The sequence below is a fragment of the Rattus norvegicus genome, chromosome 4, assembly GCF_036323735.1.
Source record: "Rattus norvegicus strain BN/NHsdMcwi chromosome 4, GRCr8, whole genome shotgun sequence".
Lineage (NCBI taxonomy): Eukaryota > Metazoa > Chordata > Mammalia > Rodentia > Muridae > Rattus > Rattus norvegicus.
Window position 1 is genome coordinate 81,436,433 of NC_086022.1, and position 22,605 is coordinate 81,459,037.

General features: G+C 45.0%; 1 long non-coding RNA gene across 1 annotated transcript; it reads left to right on the forward strand.

Moving 5' to 3' along the window:
• Positions 1-4,623: 4,623 nt before the first annotated feature.
• Positions 4,624-10,922, forward strand: LOC120102269 (uncharacterized). The gene is made up of 4 exons (XR_005503566.2): positions 4,624-4,794; positions 5,247-5,377; positions 8,442-9,177; positions 10,559-10,922. It is a non-coding gene; the product is annotated as an uncharacterized LOC120102269 (long non-coding RNA).
• The last annotated feature ends 11,683 nt before the right edge of the window (positions 10,923-22,605 follow it).

Sequence of the window (22,605 nt, forward strand, 5' to 3'; positions counted from 1 at the left end):
AGTATTAGAAACGTGAGTTCCGTTAAACATCAAAAGACTCAAAGAGTTGCCAGTGCTTAAGAGGGGCCACCACGCATCTGCTGGAAGGGGTATGGCAGGAGCTCACTTAAGGAAGGGTAGAAGCTCGGCAAGCAGGCTCTTTGAATGGCAGAGGTAGAGGGAAGGCTGTACGGATGCCTGGAGGTGGCAAAGCAAAGGTATTTCTGCAGAAGGCATAGTATTCATATCCATCGCACCTACAGTATTCAAGAGGGCGAAGGAAGGAGGACTGGAAAGGGGTACAGCCATTCCAGACAAGCTTTGTTTCCCAGGGTACCACGTGTCCTCAGCTCTGTGTGAAGTCTTGGTACAAAGAAAACTGATCTGGCAAATAGGGAAGATGCAGCTGGTGAGAGTCATGGTAACTAAAGGAAAATGGAGAGAGGGGAGACAAGACAGGAATGACTCCCAGCCTGGTCTGGGGGAAAGCCACCGCTCCTAACCACTGGTCAGAGTTGAGGAAACAAGAGGGGAGGGGCACAGTCAATGAAGTCATGATGCGACCATTCAAGGAAAGGGGTACTCTGGGAGCAGAAGGAGTGTGGTGGTACTAAGACTTGAGAAGAACAGGTCAGGGAGTCTCAAATGTGAGGAACTTTAAAGCTTGGTTTGGATTAGCACTGTACAGGGTCGTGTGCCTTAGACCTTGTCATTTTTAAGTTGCTCACACTGGGTATTTTTTTCCCAGTGTCTCTCTTGAAAGACCGTTATCTGAATGACCTTCAATGTTCATGTGTTCAGGACTCAGGGTCGTATTAATAGAAGGGAATTTGGGGAAGACAATTAGAGAATCCACTAGGATTCTACCCTCATGAATGAAGGGTCTTTCCTTCCATCACATGAGAACAGCGTTCCTTCCATGCAGGGGCATCATATTGAAGCAGAGAGCAGAACGTCCCTGGGAACGTCACCTGCTAGCATGCTGATCTCACACTACGGCCTCAAAACTGTGACAAAGTTCCACTCCTTATAAACCACTCAGTCCCGGATCTTTTATTACTGCATAATGAGCAGCCCAAAGGCAAGTATATAACCTTTGAATTCATGTAGATGTTGAAAATTTGGTAAACATAAATTTAGGAAATACCATCCCCCATTTCTCTGTCCTACTGAGATAAGTATTCATTGGTCTCATATACATAGAGACATTTAAAAAATCAATAATATCTTCCAAAACTCGGGACAGGGGTCCCACCATATCTTCATTCATCTCCGACTGCATTAATCTCTCCACTGAACAATGAGATCCTCCCATCACTCACCAACTCCCTTTCAGTTTAATTGGAACCCAGTAGCTCTGATCTCCTTCTGGAGGATTTATTTTAGCAATACATAGTCTGGAAAGCACCATGAGGGGGAAAAAAGCCTACTTGTCTATATTGAAGTAATCACTATAGACATCAAAGCTGAGAAAGACTTTATAGAAGGAAAAAAACTATCTTCCTTTTTTTAAAAAAAAGGCAACAAAACAACCTTGTACCATTAGCATCGCATATGGCGGCTCTGAAATGCAAACCAGGTGCCATCTTTTATGCAAAGCCTCCTGATTATCAGGGAAACTCTGTCCAGCTTGGTGTTGAAGTCCAGGGCAAGCAGGCAGTGGACATTCAGGAAACTGCCACTGCTGTTATTTTATGCATTGTGTGCTCCCCTTTTGAAGGAAGAAATTCACCAGAGATACTCTCTGAGGCCATTTCAAACCCCCGTGCCTTTGGCCCTGGCCTGAGCTTGTGTGGAGAGAAAGGAAGGGAAGATGTGGGAGGTTTAAGTAAGTTTGAAGATGGAGGAAGAACCATCCTTTCTTTCTTTTCTCATTAAGTCCTGGAAAGATTGCTTCAAGGAGAAAGGGCATGTTGCCCAATTATTCTAAGAATACACTCTTGGCACACCTGCGAGGCTTCTCAAAGCTGACTCTGATGATCTTCCCTTTACCTACGCTGTGGTATAAATTTTCAGTGAGATCTTTGTCTCATCCTGACACCAATTAGAACACGAGTTTCAGCAGAAGGAACCACGGCAATTTAGTCCATACCTTCGAAGAAGCGGAAACACTAATCGAGATGGAGACGGCCCCAAACCCAGTTGAACAGGTGTGCATTTCCATAATAGCCGCACGATTCGGCAATGGAGTGGTCTTCTCTGCTTTTGCTTGTGAACTGAATTAGTAATCTTCCCAGGCCCTGTCCCGGTGATTGAAATAAATTACTTTGTTAAATTGCAAAGCAGGTTGACCCATCTGTTGGCCCATGAATGTTCAGATTCTCAGAGGGTTTATTACTCCAAATAATGCCTACCATATGCAGTGGTAAACAGTTCCCTTAAAACTGACTGAAGGATTCAGGGCTGTTTTTGAAGGCAATTTATAAAGTGCTTCATGTTCCCCTGGAAGGACCTGCCCTTCAACTAAACTTTCAGCAAAGTCTGGCTGTCTTGATCAGTTAACCCCACCTGAGACGCCATGTTCTTTCTGCAGAGGAAAGAGGATGGTTGAAACTGAAGTACATGCTGGGAGTGGGGGACCTAGATGACCTGGGGAGAAGCTCATCTGTTGGCACCTTTCCAAGCAGTGTCAGGACATCCATGTGCAGGGGACATTTTATCCTGCAGGAAACAGGAAGCCAGAGAGGTTAGATGGTACATCCAGAAACAAAGGCAGCACAGGCCATCTGGGTACCAGACACTTGGTTCTAGGACAGTCTGAGCCTGGACGCACAGTGAGGATTTCACCCAATCACAGTTTTGACACACGGGGGGAACCCAAATGAAAAGCGTTTATGCCCTTGGGGTATTTGACTCCTCTTTCTCAAAAACATGAGCCACACTTCTTCTCTTCTTGGTCACTAAGGACGGGGCCAGACTTTGGCTCTCCATCGGCCAGATTCTAACAGGGAATTTTTAATGACAGAGATCTGTGGATCTTCTTGTCACGTGTGCATTTCCTTGCATTAGATCATCCCTGATTTCACGTCCCTGGGGAGTGTGCCTGCTCTAGTCACACAAGGTCCATAAACTGCTCCGTGGAGCAGCCATGATTTGTTCATGATGTTAGCTGGGAACCGTTTCGGCACAGTTACAGATGTGAAATTGCTGATGGATGGCCCAAGGCCAGCACATGGTCGGCTCCTCTGGTATTCAACTTCAATATTAATCATGTGTAGAAAGGCATCCTCCCCCCCTCCGTGAAAAATGAAATGGCTAATATACAGTATGGAATGAGTGCTCGGGAACAATTCCTTCTCTTAACAGGAGAAGAATAAAGCTATTAAAAGAGCAACCTCCTGGATGTGACAAGATGACAGTAGGGCTTTTCTGACGAGCCAAATGAATAAGCTTCCTCTCCTTTGATTTATGCCGGCATAGAGTCTCTAGGAGCTTCAAACGGCAGAGAGCACATTTGGAAGCCAATGGTCTTCACTCCATTTGTTTAATGAGAGTAAGAGGCCAAGATCCAGCCTTTGGCAAAAGTTTGACACACTGAGAACTGAAAAGGTCAGCCCGAGTACTCAGGCACAGGGAGAGGAAGTGGTGTCTTTGGGGGGTGGCCAGAACTTTTGGCTAAGGGTATTCACCCTTTGTTTCAACACACACACACACACACACACACACACACACACACACACACACACATGACCCCACTCCCAACATGCAGGTACCTCTGCAGGAGACAGCCTGGCCCTGCCTCTGTGATTGGTCTTTGCCCCAAACCAGAGAAGATCAGTCCTGCTCCTTCGATGTCAGTTTGTATCCCGAGGAGGCAGTAAGAAATCAGAATCGTTCTTCACCGCTCCTGGATATGCAGGCCAGAACCACATAAAAACCCGAGGAAAAAAGCTTGCTTTCATGCCGCAGGGCAACTCACCTGAAATCCCTGCTCCCTGGAGGCAGAGTAGAGGCAAGGATAGTTCAAGGCCAACCTGGGCTGTGTAAGAACCTGCTCAGAACAGAACAGAACAGAACAGAACAGAACAGAACAGAACAGAACAGAACAGAACAGAACAGAACAGAACAGAACGGCTTCATGTGTAAAAGTTAATTCCTAGAGAGTACAGTGAGGTCCCCCACTAACGTTCACACAGCTCTCCTCACATTCCTATGGTGGATATCCATGGCACAATCCTCGCACATGAAATTAGTGTTGATATAGCATTGCTAACCAAAACTACAGGTTCTACTGGGATCTCCCTGACCTTCTCCTTACCAGATGTCACCCTGGACTCTATCCCTCGGCAGGACTGGATTGTCTACATGCTGTCTTCTATTCTATGACAGTCCCCTGAATTTCCTAGTGTTTCATAACCTTGACATATTTGGAAACTGCTGGCCAGGTTGTAGAATGTCCGTCCTTCTAGAGCTGTGTAATGCTAGATCCAGACTGAGCTACAGACGTTCACAATGCTTCCTGTGTTTCGGGAGCACATGATCACTCTAAGTCTCGCTCCTGGTGAAGTTGAACCTTTATCATTCAACAAACGTACCTATTTCTTCAAGGAAAATACAAAATTTCTCTTCTTTTATTAGAAGAAATTTACTAAGTCCAGCTTTTTCTTCAAGAGAGATCAGTTCAACTCGAATTCTCAGAGACATGTATCAGAAGAATCTGTAGTCTCACGCTAAAATCACAGAAGCATTAAATGTCTTAAGGGAAGATGCTCTGAGGTTAGGCAAATGTCTGCTTTCTGTTTAACATTTCTCCTACTATTTCAGTCTGACTCCAGGAGCTGTGCCTGCAGGAATCATCACCATGCGGTTCCAATGGTGAGGAGTTTCTATTTTTCCCACCTTCTATGCTGTGATTGAAATTCTTCTGTGGGGAATTGCTGACTCTTCCCCTCCATTCTCCTCCATGGACTTATGCATTCAATCTTGTATTTATATCTGTATGAATTTGTTGGTAATTATTTTATCCTTTGGTTAATGATCCAGTACTATTATTACTTATTTTTGCTCAGATTTTCCAGAGTTGACCTTCGGAAACTATTTCAGGTTGAATCCTGTGCCCTTTCAAAGCGTCCCAGCCCTTCCTTACCCAGCCCACGCCTTTTCCCTCTTTCTTAACCATTTTGGCATCGGAAGAGGTACAGGATGCTTGAAGCTCATCTTACAGTTTCACCGTGCCAGCCCTAGAATTAGCCATTTTTCCAAGAACACTTTGTTTCCTTTTTTGGAGAATAGTGTCTTAAAACTAAAATGGTGTGTTGGTTTCTCAGGTGCCCTACCGCTGCCAGACCATCCTAGGAGGCAGAGCTGGGGTGTGTGTGCTCACACTAACAAACCAACAGCTACTCACTTGGTACCTGCTCCGGCGTAGACATACCGAGAGACAAGCGATGAGATATTTGTGAGTCTAACCCAGCACCACACAGCTCTTCTGGCAACCTCTGCCTCGCCTGTCTGTAGCTTCTCTCTCCCACAGTGAGAATCCTGGCTCTGCCACTGGAGCATAATTGGCTTCCAAATCCTAACCAACCCTACCCCTATCCCTACCCCTACCCCTACCCCTATCCCTAACCCTAACCCTAACCCTAACCCTAACCCTAACCCTAACCCTAACCCCTAACCCCTAACCCTAACCCTAACCCTAACCCTAACCCTAACCCTAACCCTAACCCTAACCCTTCCTATGTTGTTCTGGTACCCGTCATGTTGCTAAATCTAATTTTAGGTCCAGGAATACTCGGATATATTCTTTGGGATCTCATTTATGCAAGTAGAAAGATTTTCTCTCCTCTTCATCAACACACACACACACACACACACACACACACACACACACACACACACACGTGCGTGTGGGCGTCTGTGCATGTATATGTATATAGTTACTTGCTGTTTGTTTGTTTCACAATTTCAGTCAATAAGCGGGCAAGAGGCAACCCAACCTTTAGAGGAATCTTTCAGTCCCTCACCATCTCTTTGTTTGCCTATTTGGGTTTTTTGTTTTGTTTATTTGTTTTGTTTTATTTTACAAATAACCTTTCTTTGGTTGAAGAAGGCTAGTATATTCCTAATTTTCAGAGTTCTTATCTTGAATGTCGAACTTTTTGGAAGACTTTTCTGTGCCCATCAGGATGATGACATGGTTTTTGTTCATTAGTCTGCTGCTGGGCCAGCCTGCACCTGCTCCTGAGGGGCGAGCCATTATCTCTCAGCCAGCATGGCATTCTTGGAAAGACCCTGGCTGGGCATCACGATTTTGGCATATTGTTGTGTGTGATTTGATAGTGTACATACTTACAAGAGCTTCCAGTCCATGGTTTCCTTCTCTAGTGATGCTTGTTTCTGTGTTACTAGAGTACAGAAATGAGGGAAGACAAAATACCTCTGAGGACTGCAGACTGCCTCTGTGGATGAACAAAATGAAAAACGACACAAATCAAGCAAGGACAGCAGAATGACAAAAATCTAACAGTGTGATTTAATCCCTGCAATGTTGGCCATAATCATAGCTCTAACTCCCAAGCCTGACTAACTAAAGTTCAAAGTTCAGTCAAAGCAAAAGAGATGGATAATCTGCCCAAGTTCAGACCCTCAGTATGGCGAAGCTGAGGTAGGCCAGGACATGCTGGTTTTGAAGCCATCAGCCCAGTCACTCTACAGCACTTATAAATAGGATGTCTCTTTTCTTTCTGAAGGCTTTTGCTCCTCCCCACGGCTGACCTTTTGTCATCTAAGTCTCTGATTGGTGGCACATTCTCAAAGCTCTTCCCTAGCCACTCACTGCCAATCATTCCCTACCCTGTGATGCTGTTACAGAGCCCACATAGCATCAATCCAAAAATGTCCCCACTTAAGATCTGACTTCTGTAAGCTCATCCAGCTGGAACCTGAGCTCCCTGAGAGCCAGGATCTTGTCTGCTTGGTCACAAGGATGCTGGTCTGGCATTGAGCTGATGATGCATCAAGGTTCTTTCTAATTCTTAGCTGAGCTCCCGAATGCTGCCATAGGCCAGGTGACCTCACTCTCCAAGGTCAAAGTGTCAGTGTTCCTGGATCAAACTGCTTTCCCTCAAGACTGTCTTCAACTTTTAGCTATCACAAAGGATATCTAAATTATCCTTTATCACTATAAACTCTCCCTGACCTGAAGAGGACACTTGATGGAGAATACTAACTGCTTAGTTTTGACTCTGGTCTCTCAGTTCCCCACAACGCACGTCTGGATGAGATTGATAATCGGGATGTGTCTTGTATGGACTGTGTTGCCTGCATAGGTGTTCATAGATCTCCTGCCAGACTGAAGCCTCTCACTTCCCTACCATGTTTGTTTCCTCGGAGTTTAGCTGTTTTGATGACACTGTTTCCTCTCCCTGTTTTCCAGCTTACCGCTTCCTGGTCCAGTCCCTTGGAGTTTGCTCTGAGTTTACTCATGTTTACAATCCTTCTGCCTATGTCTGATTGCACTTTTTAAATCACCAATTTAATATTTAAATAATTTAAAAATAAAAATGCACACATTTGTGTAATATTGCATAATATTTTAATGTGTAGATTTACAGAAAGGCTAAGTCAAGTGAGTTAGTAACTCTTACTTTGTTTTTTAAGGCTCAGGTCTGAGTTCTTCCTCTCCTGTTATGGTAGATATCCAGGCAGACAAGAGGGCAGACTATGGCTTCACAATAGCCAGTGCCCTCCTTCCTGAGACTCGCATAGTTCATGGTAATGTGGGGTGGGATGAGTTACCATCTTCCTGTCTCATGTTTTTGCTACTTAATGTAGCCAACATAGTCTATTATGGTCTGTCTCAATGATGAGACCTCCCAATAGGCTGCAGATATTTTCCAAACACAAAATACAGAATGGTGGGGGAATGGGGGGACACCAAAGTCTCAAGGGGGAAATGGGATGGAAGGCCACCCCTGACACTTAAGGCGGAGTGTCACAGTAAGAACCAGAATGTAAAAGGCTTGTGAGCAGGCTCTCCCACAGAAGTCACAAGAGGAAGCTGAGAAGATTGGAGCCTATGTGTTGGCTCCACCTGGGAGTAGGCACTGAGTGTGTGACAGAAGGATGGATGGGAAAATGGCCTGGTTTGTTTGTTCATTTCCAGTGTTTTGTCCATCACAGTGAAGACCACTGACTGACTTTAGAGGACCCCTAATGTTCAGACTGTCAACACCTTATCAATAAAAATTCAGCAATCATCCTCATGTGAAAACACAAGCAATCTACAGAACCATACTGTCTAGATCAATGAGAGCCAGCAGGCTTCAAGTGCAGCAGTCACTGTGCTCTGTGTTAAAAGATGCTTCCTTTTTAAGGAATGAATGAGATGTTGGGAGGAGCACTAGAGCGTCCATCACATACAGGGACTTAAATGAAGCATGTTACTAGATCAGGGGTAATGGTAGTAGGGATCTTCATTGATCACAAACTGAACTAACACTGCTACCCTCTCATTCTAGGATACACTCTGCTGGAGGTGCTGAAGGTGCAACACTGGACAGGTCACGGATGATCAGGACTCTCCTATGGGCTGGGATGCTGAACAGGTCATGGAGGATCATGGTGGTTCTCAATACCTAAGGATGCTCCCATCAATCAAATAATTATCAAGAACAAAAGCCACATAGTGGCAAGCACTGGGGTGACAACAAAGGTGATATTATAGACAAAGATTAGGAAATGTGTGTCAGGGACACTAGGAACTCATAGTAGATGATGAGAGAAAGCCTCGAGGAAGACCTGAATGGTGATGAACCAGCCAAGGAAAGAGGGAGAGCTTTGCTGGCAGAGATAGAAGCAAGTAGAAAGGCAGGACTGAAAACCAAAGCAAAGCCAAGGTTCCCAGACCGCTGTGAGCTGGGGGGAGCGTGGAACTAGGCAGTGGCCTGGTCATGTATGACCTGTAGCACGTTTGGTGGGTCCCTTCTTCCCAGTTCTTCACGCCCTTCCTCCCACCCTCCATGTCTTCCTACACATCTTTGCTGTCTACTCACTGGTCTGAACCCCTTTCCTATGTCAGAGGAATTGGTCAGCTTGCATCTACGAGGGAAAAATATTGAATCTGGCTGTTGAGCATGAAGATATTAATTACTTCTCTCACCTCCTTTACCTCTGAGGGTCAGATGAATTAAACACGTCACACCAATCGAGTACACTGGCCCATTGTCAAACGGAGTCACTTAAGCAGAAATACTGGTGAGTCATCAAAGGACAACAAGGTCCCCTTCTCAGAACAGGGTCCAGTGTCTCCTATGGTGCAGAGTCACACACACAAATGGCCTAGAATGATCTCCAAGGCAAGGTCCATCTATGCTTTTAGCAGATATGAAACCAACACTTGTTCTTGAGAGCTTCATGAATCCATTCCTAGGACCTGATAGTTTTCATACCTTCCTCTATACCCGTTCAATGATGTACGTCACACAGAATTCACCTCTTTTCCTTGCAACTAAGAACTTAGACTAGGGCTTGGAGAGTTGGCTCAGTGGTTATGAGCATGGGCTGCTGTTCCAGAGGGCCCAGGTTCGATTCCCCAGCACCAATGGCTCACAACCATCTTTAATTCCAATCCCAGGGTATTTGACAGGATCCAACGACCTCTCTGGCCTCTGATTACACCAGGCACAAACATGGTGCACAGACATAGAAGCAGACAAAATACTCATACACATAAAAACAAATGACAGATATTTTAAAGAATTTTGACATGATATGGTAAGAACATCAGATATTTTCTGAGGACAATAGGAGTCCAACAGACAGATTGGCTTCCTTATGTCAGAGATGAAATCAAGGTCCTAGAATCTACCTCTTGGACAATGCAGATAGAAAACATTTTCAATTTCACAGCAAATTTATAAATCAGACAACACCAACTGATGCCCTTCAACATAAGGGGTGTCTTTCTTATTCTGCCGCCTCTCGGTGCTCATCAGTGGAAGCCTGAAGTCCACTTAGAGACCATTCCTGGCAAGAGTTATAGGTCGCTGTGGATAGCTCACATTACATATGGGAGTGGAAACAGCGTTACTATCTCAGGTACTGGGCAAACTCTCCCCACAGTTTGACACAAAGAGTGCTTGAATGCTGATGGGAGAGAAAGACTCTGAATACTCTCACTTGAGAGGGTGGGGACATTGAGCAGCATGTACAGAGAATACAAAGGCATCACATGGATATTCAGAAAAAGAAAAAACAAACAAACAAACAAAACCAAAGGAAAACCCAAAACTCAAACATGGAAGGGATCTGAAGCTGCCCTCAGACATACAAAGAACAGCGCCTTTCCTGGAGACAAAACAAAAACAAAAACAAACAAAAACCAACTACAACTAAACAGTAATTGATAGCATTAACCAGGGATTACCACACTTTTAATAGAATAGCAGCTATGATTTACAGCTCCAGGCTGGTAGAATTAAAGCCATTGCTTTCCCCCACCATCTATTGGAGCAGATGTTGAGCTCTCTATATCAAAATGGAGACACTAAGTTCTTTCTTTCCAATGGCTAGCAAGGCAAGTTTCCTCAGTTAAGCAAAACACGAACTAAAGCGTTCTTTTCTTCCTTGTTTCAAGGTCAGCAAGACCAGGGGCTGATTAGCAAGAGCAGGCAGTATCTCTCAGACACAGGAGGATGGCCGAGTGGGAACAGACACTTCTTACAACAGCAGATTTGTTCCCACTAGCAATCTTGGGGGCTGGGAGGGAGGAGCTCCTGGGACAACTCTCAACACAGTAGCAGCCTGGTGTGTTTTCTGGTCCTCCCCTGGGGAGCTATTTTCTTTGCAAAACTACTGTAATTTTAATGGGCTGCCATTTGCTCATTAAAGTCATCTGGGAATTCAGTCAGCATATGGACCACAAAATAGGACCCTGTATAATGTTTAGGAATTTGTCATTTAATAAAACATTTTATAAGCTCTGTGAGTGCCTATTAACTAATAACTACCCTTCCTGGGGCCCAACAGCCCACCCTGAGGGCTCTACAGAGCCCCAGTACTGGAGGGGAGTTTTAGGGAGATCTTTCTACAGTTCCCATCTGTCTTTATTATGACACTCAAGCAGCACGAGAGGAACAATCAGTCACTGTTAAATTACATCCCTGGGAACTAGACCCGGCTTGACTTCGTATCCTTCAAAGTCTTCTCCAATGCTTCTTTCTTCAGAAAAAAAGAGACCCTGGGTTCTGGGCCCTGGGGGAAATTGTTATCTTCCATAGGGGAGGAAGGATGATGTGTGTGTACAAAGGGTAGTTATCCCTGAAGAAGAGCTTTATCCCCTGGCTTCAGGACCTGGCTCTATCGGAGCCTTTTGTAATGAATGACAAAAAGAAGAAAGAAAGAAAGAGAGAGAGAGAGAGAGAGAGAGAGAGAGAGAGAGAGAGGGAAAGAAAAGAAAAGAAGAGAAAAGAAAAGAAAAGAGAAGAGAAGAAAAGAAAGACAGACATCTCAGGCTTGCCAAGCTCCCTCAATTTTCCTTAAATACAAGGCTCAAATAATCTGATGACCACCGGCCCCAATATTGTCTGATATAAGTTACAGAAGGAAAGCCCTTGAAAGATTTGTTTGGCACCAGATTGAAAGTCACAAGGAGATTTGGAAGATAGTTCCATGCCTTCTAGGCAAGTATAAGGACCTGAGTTCACTGACTCTGGAACCACACAAAGGGCCAGAGACCTACCCTGTAGCTCCAGGGCTGGGGAGGTGGAGACAGACAGCCAGAGTAGCAGAATCACTATGCTCAAGGTGAGTGAGAGCAAGCCTCGTCCTGGGAGAATGAGAGGGAGAGCAGTTGAGGAAGACGTTCAGTGTCAAACTCTGATCTGAGCACACATGCACCTATACACACACATAGCACACCACACACACACCCTTATCATGTTACCATTTTTGACAAGAAAAACGTAAATGAAGCACAGATTCCTGGGCTACAGTGACAGCTCAGGGGACAGGAGAAGAAGGTAGCTAGACATGGTATAATCCCAATGTTTAGTGAATTGGAGACAGGATCCTCGGGGCAAGCTGGCCATCTATATGAGAAAATTGGCCAGCACTAGTTTAGTGAGAGACCCTTGCCTCAGTTAACAAAGTAGAACGAAATTCAGGCAGATACTCACCACTGACTTCTAACCTCCACACGCAACCATACATGAACTGTAAACATGGATACTATGTGAATTCACACGCAGAGAAGGAAGGAAGGATGGGAGGAAGGAAGACAGACAGACAGACTCTGGTGGACAGCCATGAAAGTCTAATGGCAAATCCCCTGAATATTAATTACTGCAGTGGTTAGAATGAGAATGGCTCCCATAGGCTCATATATTTGAATATTTGATCCCCAGTTGGTGGAACTGTTTTGGAAGGATTATAAGGTGTGTATGGCCTTTCTAGAGATGTGCCACTTGGGGTGGGTTTTGAGATTTCAAAAGTTTAATTCTGTGACTCTCTTTCCTTGTGCTATAAGCTCTCAACTATCGCCCCATCACTATGCCTGCCTGCTGGGTGCCATGCTGCCTCCCTCCTCCTGCCATGATGGTCATGGGCCCGTCTCTGAGACTATAGGCCCCTAATAAACTCTTTTATAAGTTGCCTGGGCCATGGCATCTTATCACTGTAATAGATAAGTAGCTAAGACAATCACAAAATTAAAAATGCTAAAGACATAATCTGTCACCATTTTAGAAAACTCAAAAGATACCAGTTATTGACAGACAAGCCTTGAGTTTTCAAATTTGCTGGTAATTTTAAACGTATTTTTGGTCTTTTTTATTTTGGTTCATAAGCAAGGGTAAGCAAGGGTTTTCAGAACACCAGCCTCCAGATGAGACATAGCCCTAAGAAGAACAAGAGGCTAGATATAAAGAGTTGGTGAGGGAGACGTGGTTGATGAGTGGATACATAACATGGGTGTAAGGCCAGCAGGCAACAAGATCTACCTCTGTGTGGTGAGTGAGAAACCCCTTCTGATTTTCTCCATAGCCTCGATAACACCCTCGAATGCCTTACTTCCAACACTCTTTACCAAAAATAGACACATCTCAGTCAACACAGTATCTTCAAATGCATGAAGGCACCACTCACTCTTTGAAGTTGCACTTCAGTGGGTGATTATCCTTTGGTCACTGGTTGCAAGGTGGGCGTCACGAGGGCCACTGGGCCTCACAAGTATATCAGGAAGAAAGGAGGCCTGGAGGAAATGCTCAGGAATGTTAGGACAAACTACAAAATGCCCGACCTGACTCTCCTTGGTTGCTCCACCATCAACATGCACTGTTCCAGTCCAACCGTGACAGGCTCGGTGCTTTGCAGCCATGACTGTCCTTGCCCCACATAAGCTCCTCACAGGCTTGGTGTTATGTTAGCTTCCCTTTTAAAGGGTAGGAAAACTGAAGCTAAGGGGGAATTTGCCAAAGTTACGGCCCAAATATTTAACCAGCCTGGGCATCTAGAGTCTAACACCATCGGGAGCACTGAAGACTGCCAGCAGGTTTTTGCTGATGGTGACAATAGCCAAGAAGACAGAAGAGAATGTCATTTATAGTGAAAGTGGTCTGTTCCCATTTACCAAACTCCTGCCCCACAGCAGGAACCATGGCAGCCAGGTGTGGTGGCACAGGTCTTTAACCCCAGCACTCTGGGGGTGAGGGCGGGGGTGGGGGCAGAAGCAGATGGATCTCTGAGTTTGAGGCCTGCCTGGTCTACAGAGCAGAATGACAGGGCAGTCAGGACTACACAGAAAAACCCTGTCTGGAAAAGCAAACAAACAAACAAAACAAGAAAGAAAGAAAGAAAGAAAGAAAGAAAGAAAGAAAGAAAGAAAGAAAGAAAGAAAGAAAGAAGGAAGGAAGGAAAGAAAGGAGGGAGGGAGGGAGGGAGGGAGGGAGGGAGGGAGGGAGGGAGGGGGAGGGAGGGAGGGAGGGAGGGAGGGAGGGAGGAGGGAAGGGAGGGAGGGAGGAAGGAAGGAGAGAGAAAATAAACTCTGATAGTAGAGATAGGCAAAGTCAGGAAGGAGAATGTTCCCTCTGATCACAAAGCAAGAGAGGATTTGAGGACTGGAGATCAACAGAAGTTCTTCAATTAGCTCAGCTCTGTTGCCTGCTTCACTCCTGCCCTTCAGCAGCCAAAGCAAAACTGGATCTCAAAACAGAGACATTAAAACATCTCTAATGAATCTTTTTCTAAGATTTGTCTTCTCTCGAAGCCCAGCCCACACCACACTCAGAGAACATCTCAGACCCAGGACCCTTCACAATGGGAGATTGATGAGCAAGGAGCAGGCACCCGACATTCTTTGGGTGTCTTCTCAAGGAGTCCCACCCACACTGAAGCCTTTCAGCTCCTTCCTCTTGGATGCTGTGCCTCAGATGACATTCAGTGGGAGGCAAAGCTCTGTGCTCAGGAGCTCCTCAGAATCTGACCCAGCAGCACATCAAAGCGCCTGACATTTGCCCTGGGAAGACCCCGTGTCCCATTCCCAAAGAGAATCTACCCACTGTCGGTGATGAGCAGAACTAAGACTTGGCAAGGAGTGACAATGATCCCCATACAATGAGAGCACAAAGGCGCCTTCACCCTCCACCCCGTGTCTGTAGATAGAAGCTACAATGGCTGCCACTCCCTTATCATGGTCCAGATCCTCCATCAGCCAAGTGACAATTTATCTTCAGAAGAACAGTAACGGGTGGGAAGGTGTAGGCATTTCCATTTTACAGATGGCAAAACTGACACTCAGAATCCTTCGAAGCTACTAAGAACTTGTTAATACCTAGTTCCAACATGAGCACTCTGATCCAGTATCCCATAGTGTGTCCGACTGCTCAATAATGCTTCACGAGGGGCAGAGAAAGTTACATTCTTTTAAGTGAATGACATTTTCAGCTTCTCTTCCATATTTTTTAAGTTTTTTTTTTTAGAGAGAACAAGATAGTGGGGAAAACCTTAACATATCACTTGCACTCATCACACCATCATCACCACCACCACCACCACCACCATCATCACCACCACCACCATCATCATCACCACCACCACCATCATCATCACCACCACCACCATCATCATCATCACCACCATTCACCACCACCACCATCATCATCATAATAATAATAATCATTATAATCATAATCATCATTTTGCTTTTAGGAAGGTTTCATAAACACAACTAAACAAGATATGGATGAGAGTGAAGACAGATCTCCTCTTCTGAGACACCTGAGGTTAATCCAATTAAACGCAATCCAACAAGAGCCCAGCCAGCCACAGCTCAGAGTAGGGGGATATGGAGTGGTTCATTCTATTTGCACTCTATCTGCTCTTCATAGATGTAGCTCAACATAATCTTCCCTGGGAGAGAAAACAGGACATGAAGGAGATGGCATTTTCCCTAACATTGGACCTCTCCTCCTCACATGCCCTTCTGAGAGTCGTCCCTTTTCTTCCTAGTAGTATGTCATCTTTCCTGCTTAGAAAATGATAATAAAACGCTCTCTCTCTCTCTCTCTCTCTCTCTCTTTCTCTCTCTTTCTCGCTCTCGCTCTCTCGCTCTTCCCCTCCTCTTCCCCCTTCCCTCCCCTCCTTTCCTCTCCTCTCTTCTCTGCTCTCCCTTCATTGTCCTTAAACTAAGAATTAGCCGTCTTTGATTAATTTTTCAAAGTCATGCTTTTAAACTTTTATTCATTTAAGGAATTTTAGGATACCTGTCTCCAAAAAAAATTAACTAGCATGCATTATTTCTTTAAAATAGAGTAATTCCAAGAGAATGAAAACACATAGGGTCACAACATATTCATGCCTATCTTCTTTGTTAGAACATTATTTCTGTTCTTTTTAAGAACCTAATGGCTTCTGGTTGTTTGTGTTAGTTGGCACTCCTAGACAAAATGAGAGAAGGGCACTTTAAGAAGGTTCAGGGGTAATCCTGAAAGGTTTTGGTGCTGAGGGGATCAATAGATACGTATCAGGGAAGATGGATGCATTAGGTGAAATCTCACAGAAGACTATTTATAAGTCAGTCTTTATTGAGCCAATGATAAGAAATCATCTTTGGGAGCAAGCAAAGATTATTCTTATCCCTGTCACAGAAGCAAAACAAACAGAAAGACAGACTAGCTCTACCAGAATTTAGATCACAGCAAATAAACGTGACGTATCCAATTAAAAAGAAGAAGAAGAAAAAAAAACGCTAATTGACCTTCTGGACATAGCCTGACAGTCAAGAAACAAAACCTCAATTGTGAACGGACTCCATCTCAAGAGCAGCCTGAGGGAGGATTTGGCGAAATGAAGTTTAGGCTTGGACTAATTTCACATGCTAATGAGAATCTCCAGATAAAAGCTGCTTTATAATGGGCGCTAACCAGTTGGCAGATTAACACGATTCAGAACCAACAGAGCAGGAATTAGTCATGTTTGTCATGATACCATATGGCTAGAAAGAAACTGCCAGAGTCTGGTTTAGCCTATTATAGGGGTTGTTTAGGGGAACAATGTAGTTAGGCATCCCTGGGAAATCACTGCGGTCTAACAGCCTTCTCGGAAGGACACTGTGCAAGGTTTAAACACATCTCATCCTCTGGAAGAACCTAGGATCCATCAAGATCAGATGGCAGAGATGCAGCCATTCCCTCATTCTCTAAAATCCCTGCTTCGAGCAAAGAAAATGTAACAAAAACCATGAATTCAAAAGCCACACTCCCCCAATAGAACATCCCCTAGTCTCATGTGACAGTTTCAGTTTAAATCTGAATGACACCTCATCTTCACAGATCTAAAATCTAATCATATACACACTTCATGTGTCCAGCAAACACATGTGGACAGTGGCTACCATGTTGAAGAGGACAGGAGAAGACATTTCAATCATGTCAGAAGGCTCTATTGGCCAATCCTGCTCAGGAGTCAATGATCTCCCTCCATGAACTTGAGTTTTGCTCAGTTTCCTTGTTTTCAAAGTTTAAAGAACTAACACCATGTCTCCAAGAAGGTGAGGCAAGTTCACTATATGCAAGAGTCCTAAGAGCTTTGAGACATGTTGGTCATTTGGAGAGGATGGTGGTGGTGGATACCTGAAGCCCTCATCTAAGCAGGCCTTAGTATTTGCTCCAAGGGCACAAATGCCATGCTGGAGGCTTTTCTCCCAACCATATGCTCTCTCCTTCTGAAATTTTTCCTTTGCCTTTGTCTTTGGATGCTTGTGCACATGCACATGCGCACAGACACACACACACACACATACACACACTCACATATACATACACACACACATACACACAGACACACATACACTCACACACATATAGAACATACACACACACACACAACTCCAGAAATAGAATACATGCTAAGCTTACATCAAACAGAATCCCTATTATCCAACCAATTCGAATGTCTTCAGTTAACTCCCCCTACTCTGTGTATCTGGGTCACGCTGGCTATCAACTGGCACCTCGGCTATTACAGATGTCTTCCAGAAGGCGTGTGTATGTCCCATGATAAAGCTAGCCCATGACTGCTCACATGGAGCGCATCAGCTCTGTCTCTCTCACGTTGTTGCTCTAAGAGACACCACATTAGTGTGATATTTGACGGAGCCATATACAATTTCCAGTTTTTCAAAGTCAGAAACAGAATCACAGAGTGCAGGGGTGCTTGCCTGTTTTCCCAGCATCCAAAAGGCTGGAACCGGAGTTCAAGGCTAGCCTAGACTGCATATGACCTTGTTTTAAAACAGTCAAACGCGGGCATCTTTGTGTGGTTCACGTTAACACTTATTCCAGTCTGACCTTAGCACAGGGGCTCAGAGTTCAAGTATTGGTTGAGAAATGCCAGAGTTAAATCTTCCCTTGTCACTTAATAACTAGGTATCTTTTAGAAATTAGTAGGTGAATTAGAAAAGTAGATGCTACTTGCAGACAAAAGAAAATAAGGTTATTGTGCAAAATTCCATTTTGCATGGTGGAAAAAAATCATTGAAAGCTACTGACATATCCTCAGAATGAGGCTTTTAGCTGTCAATGTGCCCCCTTTGCCAGGGCACATCCATTTTAGGAAATACAGCAAAGAACAAAAGAACAACAAAGACTTCAGGAGGACTCAGGAACTCCACTCCTCACCCCAGGCCTGAAGAAGGCACCTCTGGTTTATCTAGGACTGTGTGTGGGAAGCTCCTCCAAAGACAAGAAGAATCCACATCCCGAACATCCAGACGCCCGGGTTTAAATATAGACACTGGTCTTGAACTTCAGCAGCTCAAGAACATCCTCACACCACAGTAACCTTCAGCATCACTTCCCGAGGCAGCAGAAACACAGAAACCTCCCCACAGTGAGCTATTTTAATTCATGAAAGCAACCGTGGAACTAGGCTATGGGATGGATAAAGGGCAGTGAGAGTGGCCAGCACCGCAAAGGACGCCAGGGAAGGAGGCAGCCTGTGGGCCCTGGAGACAAACACCAGGAACTATGACCTGAAAGACAACTAGGCAGGGGCTAGAAAAGGGAAGGGTAGCCCAGGTTGGGACCAGGGAAGAGAGAGAGAGAGAGAGAGAGAGAGAGAGAGAGAGAGAGAGAGAGAGAGAGAGAGAGAACAGCTTGCAGGAATGGGATTCTGAGGGTCATACTCAAAACTGAGTCCCCCACCAGCTCCCAGTGTAGCAGTCTGAGAGAAAGCACAGAATTTGGATTCAGAGAAATCTGAGTTATGTGGTGGCTTCATTGCTTGTTAACTTCATGCCAGAGAGCGAGATATCCACGTCTGTGCCGTCAGTTGCTACATTTTAAAAGCTCCTCCACTGCCCTGTGGTAAGTCTGAAGGAGCCACACCTGACAAGTATCCAGAACTTGGCAAATCCTCAGTAAGGTCTCTTCCCTGAATTGATGACTCATTTCTTAGCAGCTGAAACAGTTGCTAGACTTACTTTCTTTGTTGTCTTTTGGGTCCCTCTGTCATTACCTTGGTAACCTGGTTGGACACACACCCCTTTCTAAGAGTACACAGACTCCCAGTGTTTACTGTTTCTAAGCACTGTTGATTTCCAAGCTCACTTTTGTGCTTCCTTTTGCTTTTGTTCTTATTGCAGGCAGCACCTCTAGGCCAAGCGTCAACACTAGGGGTCTGTTGTCTTTTGATGACAACAGGGTAGAGAAAAATATCCTCAAAAGCAACATTACCCTCCACACCTGCCGAGTAAACCAAGCCATCTGCCCACGGCCTCCCTCTGAGCATCTGTTCCAGGCTGGGCCCCTGGCCTCAAGGTGCACTGCTCAGTGCTTTGCCGGCCAAAGGAAGGTCTTGGGTCCCAGGTCTTTCGGCTTATCAGGCTCAGACATCAGTGGCCACAACTGAAGAGACCACCCAGAGGGCAGCTGGAGAGCCTTCAGGCTCCCGGAAAGAATGTGCAGGAGAGTCAAGGGTCACATGCTCCAACCCGCTTACTAAAAGTATCCCAGGCAGACACCACTGAAAGGTCATCTAAGACCGTGACAGGGCACAGCTTGGGGGAGCAGAGAGGAGGCCACTGAAATTTTCCTTTTTAAGAAACAAAACTTACATCTGTTTCTAGCCCAGCTTGGACTTTCAAGTCTGATTTTTCTTTCGACGGCATTTCTTTGGCATTCGTAGCTCATGTCTAAATCGCAAAATGCATCCATTGTGCACTTCTGGGCTTGCACGCATGTGCCGCAGAGCCCAACACGGTGAATGCATTTTCTCACTTCATTAAGCATTGCTCTGAAATGGCATCCAAACGTCCGCTCTCCCCACTCATCTGGGGGAAAGAGATTGTGTTACTTTCCCCCCAGTGGGAACAGAAGGAACGGAGGAGTCACAAGCTGTGAGGTTTAATATTTTTCAATTTCACGTGTCCGACTCTGAGAGCCGATCATAGGTACAGCCTGGTCAGCCATGCCATAGCCAGGAAGGGCTGTTGTCCCATGTTGCTCCGCAAATCTCTGATGTCTGTAGCAGCAGCAGAAACTGGCTAAACCCCAAAGAGCCTCCTCACTTCAGTGGGTGAGGGTGCTGACTCCACCTCCCACAGGCAGGCCAGGACGGGTTCTGCTGACTTAAGACGATGCCACGTAAATTAGAACTCATGTAACCATATGGTCCAAACCTGCGGCTCATATTTTACACACAAATGACTATGACAGGCGGTATTTTTGTGCTGACAAGTTGTATTTCACCCATGTTTACTTGGAATTCCACGCTAAGAAGTCAGAACAGTCAAACCTAAGGCTGTTTTTGTACAAAAGTTTCACGGAGTTTCCTTCTTATTAAAAGATGATGAAGAAAAGCCCACCAACCCATGCAGGACCCGCTTTCTCCTTCTTCCATTATCTAAGCATTGATATCCAGCGTTTGAACTCAAGCCAAACTTGAGTCTGGGCTTTCGGACAGGCCTGGGCTAGGTTTACTAAATCGCCCTGCTATGGGACTCAGTAATAGGGTTACCTGATCTTGCGAACAGAGCCAGTCCACTCAACCTTCTGTGACTTCACCTTCTGCACACACCGGCCTGTCACTTCTGAGATCTCTGGTTAGTAAAGGAAGTAGTCAGCCCAGCACTGGCTGGATCGATCCACAGACAGTGGCACAGCAACGCCTCCCATGTGTGCTAACATTTGATTAAACTCAGAGTCAACCAAGACCTCAAGACTCGGGGGCACAATTAAAGTTGCAGAATGTAAGACACTTGGGGGCAAATTTTGAACTCACTCTGGGAAAGTTCTGCAAGTGTGTGTGTGTGTGTGTGTGTGTGTGTGTGTGTGTTTTACACACCCACAAACAACATCTTCTGTTTTGAGGAAAGTGTATTTGACCCAATGCACTCTTTCCTCCTCCACCCAGAGCAGTGTATTTGCTAAGCCGAAACCAAACATGTAGTTTGGGGAAGGTATTATTTTAACTTCTGAGCAAACCAATAAAGAACATTCTAACAAATCCATCAAACTCCCAATAGCATTTAATGGTGTTTCTAGCAACAGACTTGGGGTCATTTCTTACTAATCAGTACTACCTCGAATACTCAGGACACATGGTTACCTGTCCCCAGCCTTCCCCAGAACTGGTGGAGACTCTGTGTGCAGGCACTGAGGGCTTCTGTGGAAGCTCAGGAAGACAGCTCTTCAGAGTTCTTCAGGTAGCTGACCTGGGTTTGAGTCCTGCCCACACTGTTCCCTTCTGAAAGCAGTCTCCCATGAGGCCAAGCTCAGTCTCTGCCTGTCAGTGAGGTGTTGTGAACGAAGCCTAAGGCACCCTTTGCTCTGAGCCAGGATGCCAGGAGCTGCTCAAGGACAGTGCTGGAGATGTGGAGAAAGTGTTCTGGGCTGACATCTGATTTGTCTCCCACCCCCTGCTTCCCCTCCGGGCACCATCTTGGCTCTCCTAGCCAGGTGTTTATCTTTCAAGTCTTCACTGATAATGGCTTAGGGACTGATTCATCCCAGGTGTATTTTAATGAGAGACTCTGCAAAAGTTTAAATCTGTAAAGATGGAAGGGAATAATTTTCTTTTAATGAATATGTGTCATGCTCTTATAAAAGTCACGCACGACTACCACAAAAAGTGAGAAATTGTCAAAAAGTCAAATACAGAAGAATTTCCCATCATCCCACTTCCCAAACGCCATGTGTTTTCATAAATTCCATGGGGGGGTGGGCGCTGTACTAACTTCAGATGTAATACATAGATAGCGCTGTGCCCTCCTTATCACCGAACGTCATAACCCAGGAGGCATTTGCCATGTAACTGCATATTCCTCATGAAGAATTGATTGTGATGGCAAAATAAGGGACTCGGTTTGAAAGGCCAACTTACCAGTCTTATTTTTCCGTCATCTTTTTGAAGGAAATGTTCTAACTCTGATAAGTACTGGAGACAGTAAATGCATGAACCAAAACTATATATAGTCTGTCTGGAGGTGGGTGGGGATTTTTGACTCTGTATTCTTTGGAGTAACCCTGATATTACACATCTGCCTGGCCCATGGCAGGTGACCTTTAATGACTAGGAATAGATGAGTGTGTTGTGACTGTGTCTACATTCACTAGCGCTTCTAAAATACCTCACTGACCCTGGTTTGCTGCTTCATTCCGCAAGAAGGTTGACTTCTCATGACTTGTTCTCTCTGGGATCCTTTCTTCTGGGTCCTGTTGCTAGGATACAAGTCAACACACAATGTATAACATGGCAAACATGTTTTTAAAGGTTTCTAGGAAATTTGACAATTTTAAAGCCAGTTTTATAATTTTTAAATCCAACTTATAAAGCTATATCTTGGGGTCTCAGGCTGCCAAATATTTGAAACTTTTGTATACTCCTTGAATTACTGCAAAATTCAATAGCAACAAAGATGTATTACTTTTTTAGCAAACAATTTCGATTCTTGTGAAAGCACACCAAAGATGTCTACCCCACCCTGCAAGCGTGTGTAGAGTCCTGACACTTAACATCAATTTAGGATCCAGCATCTCATCACCCAGAAAGAACTACAGCACCAGTGTTTCAGCCAAGGACCGGAAATGAGCTCATGGGAAACCTCAGATAACACCCAAGTACAGCTAAGAGGAGGTTTTGGAAATGGTGGTGATGTGAGGAAAGGCAGACTTTAATCTAACTGAGGAC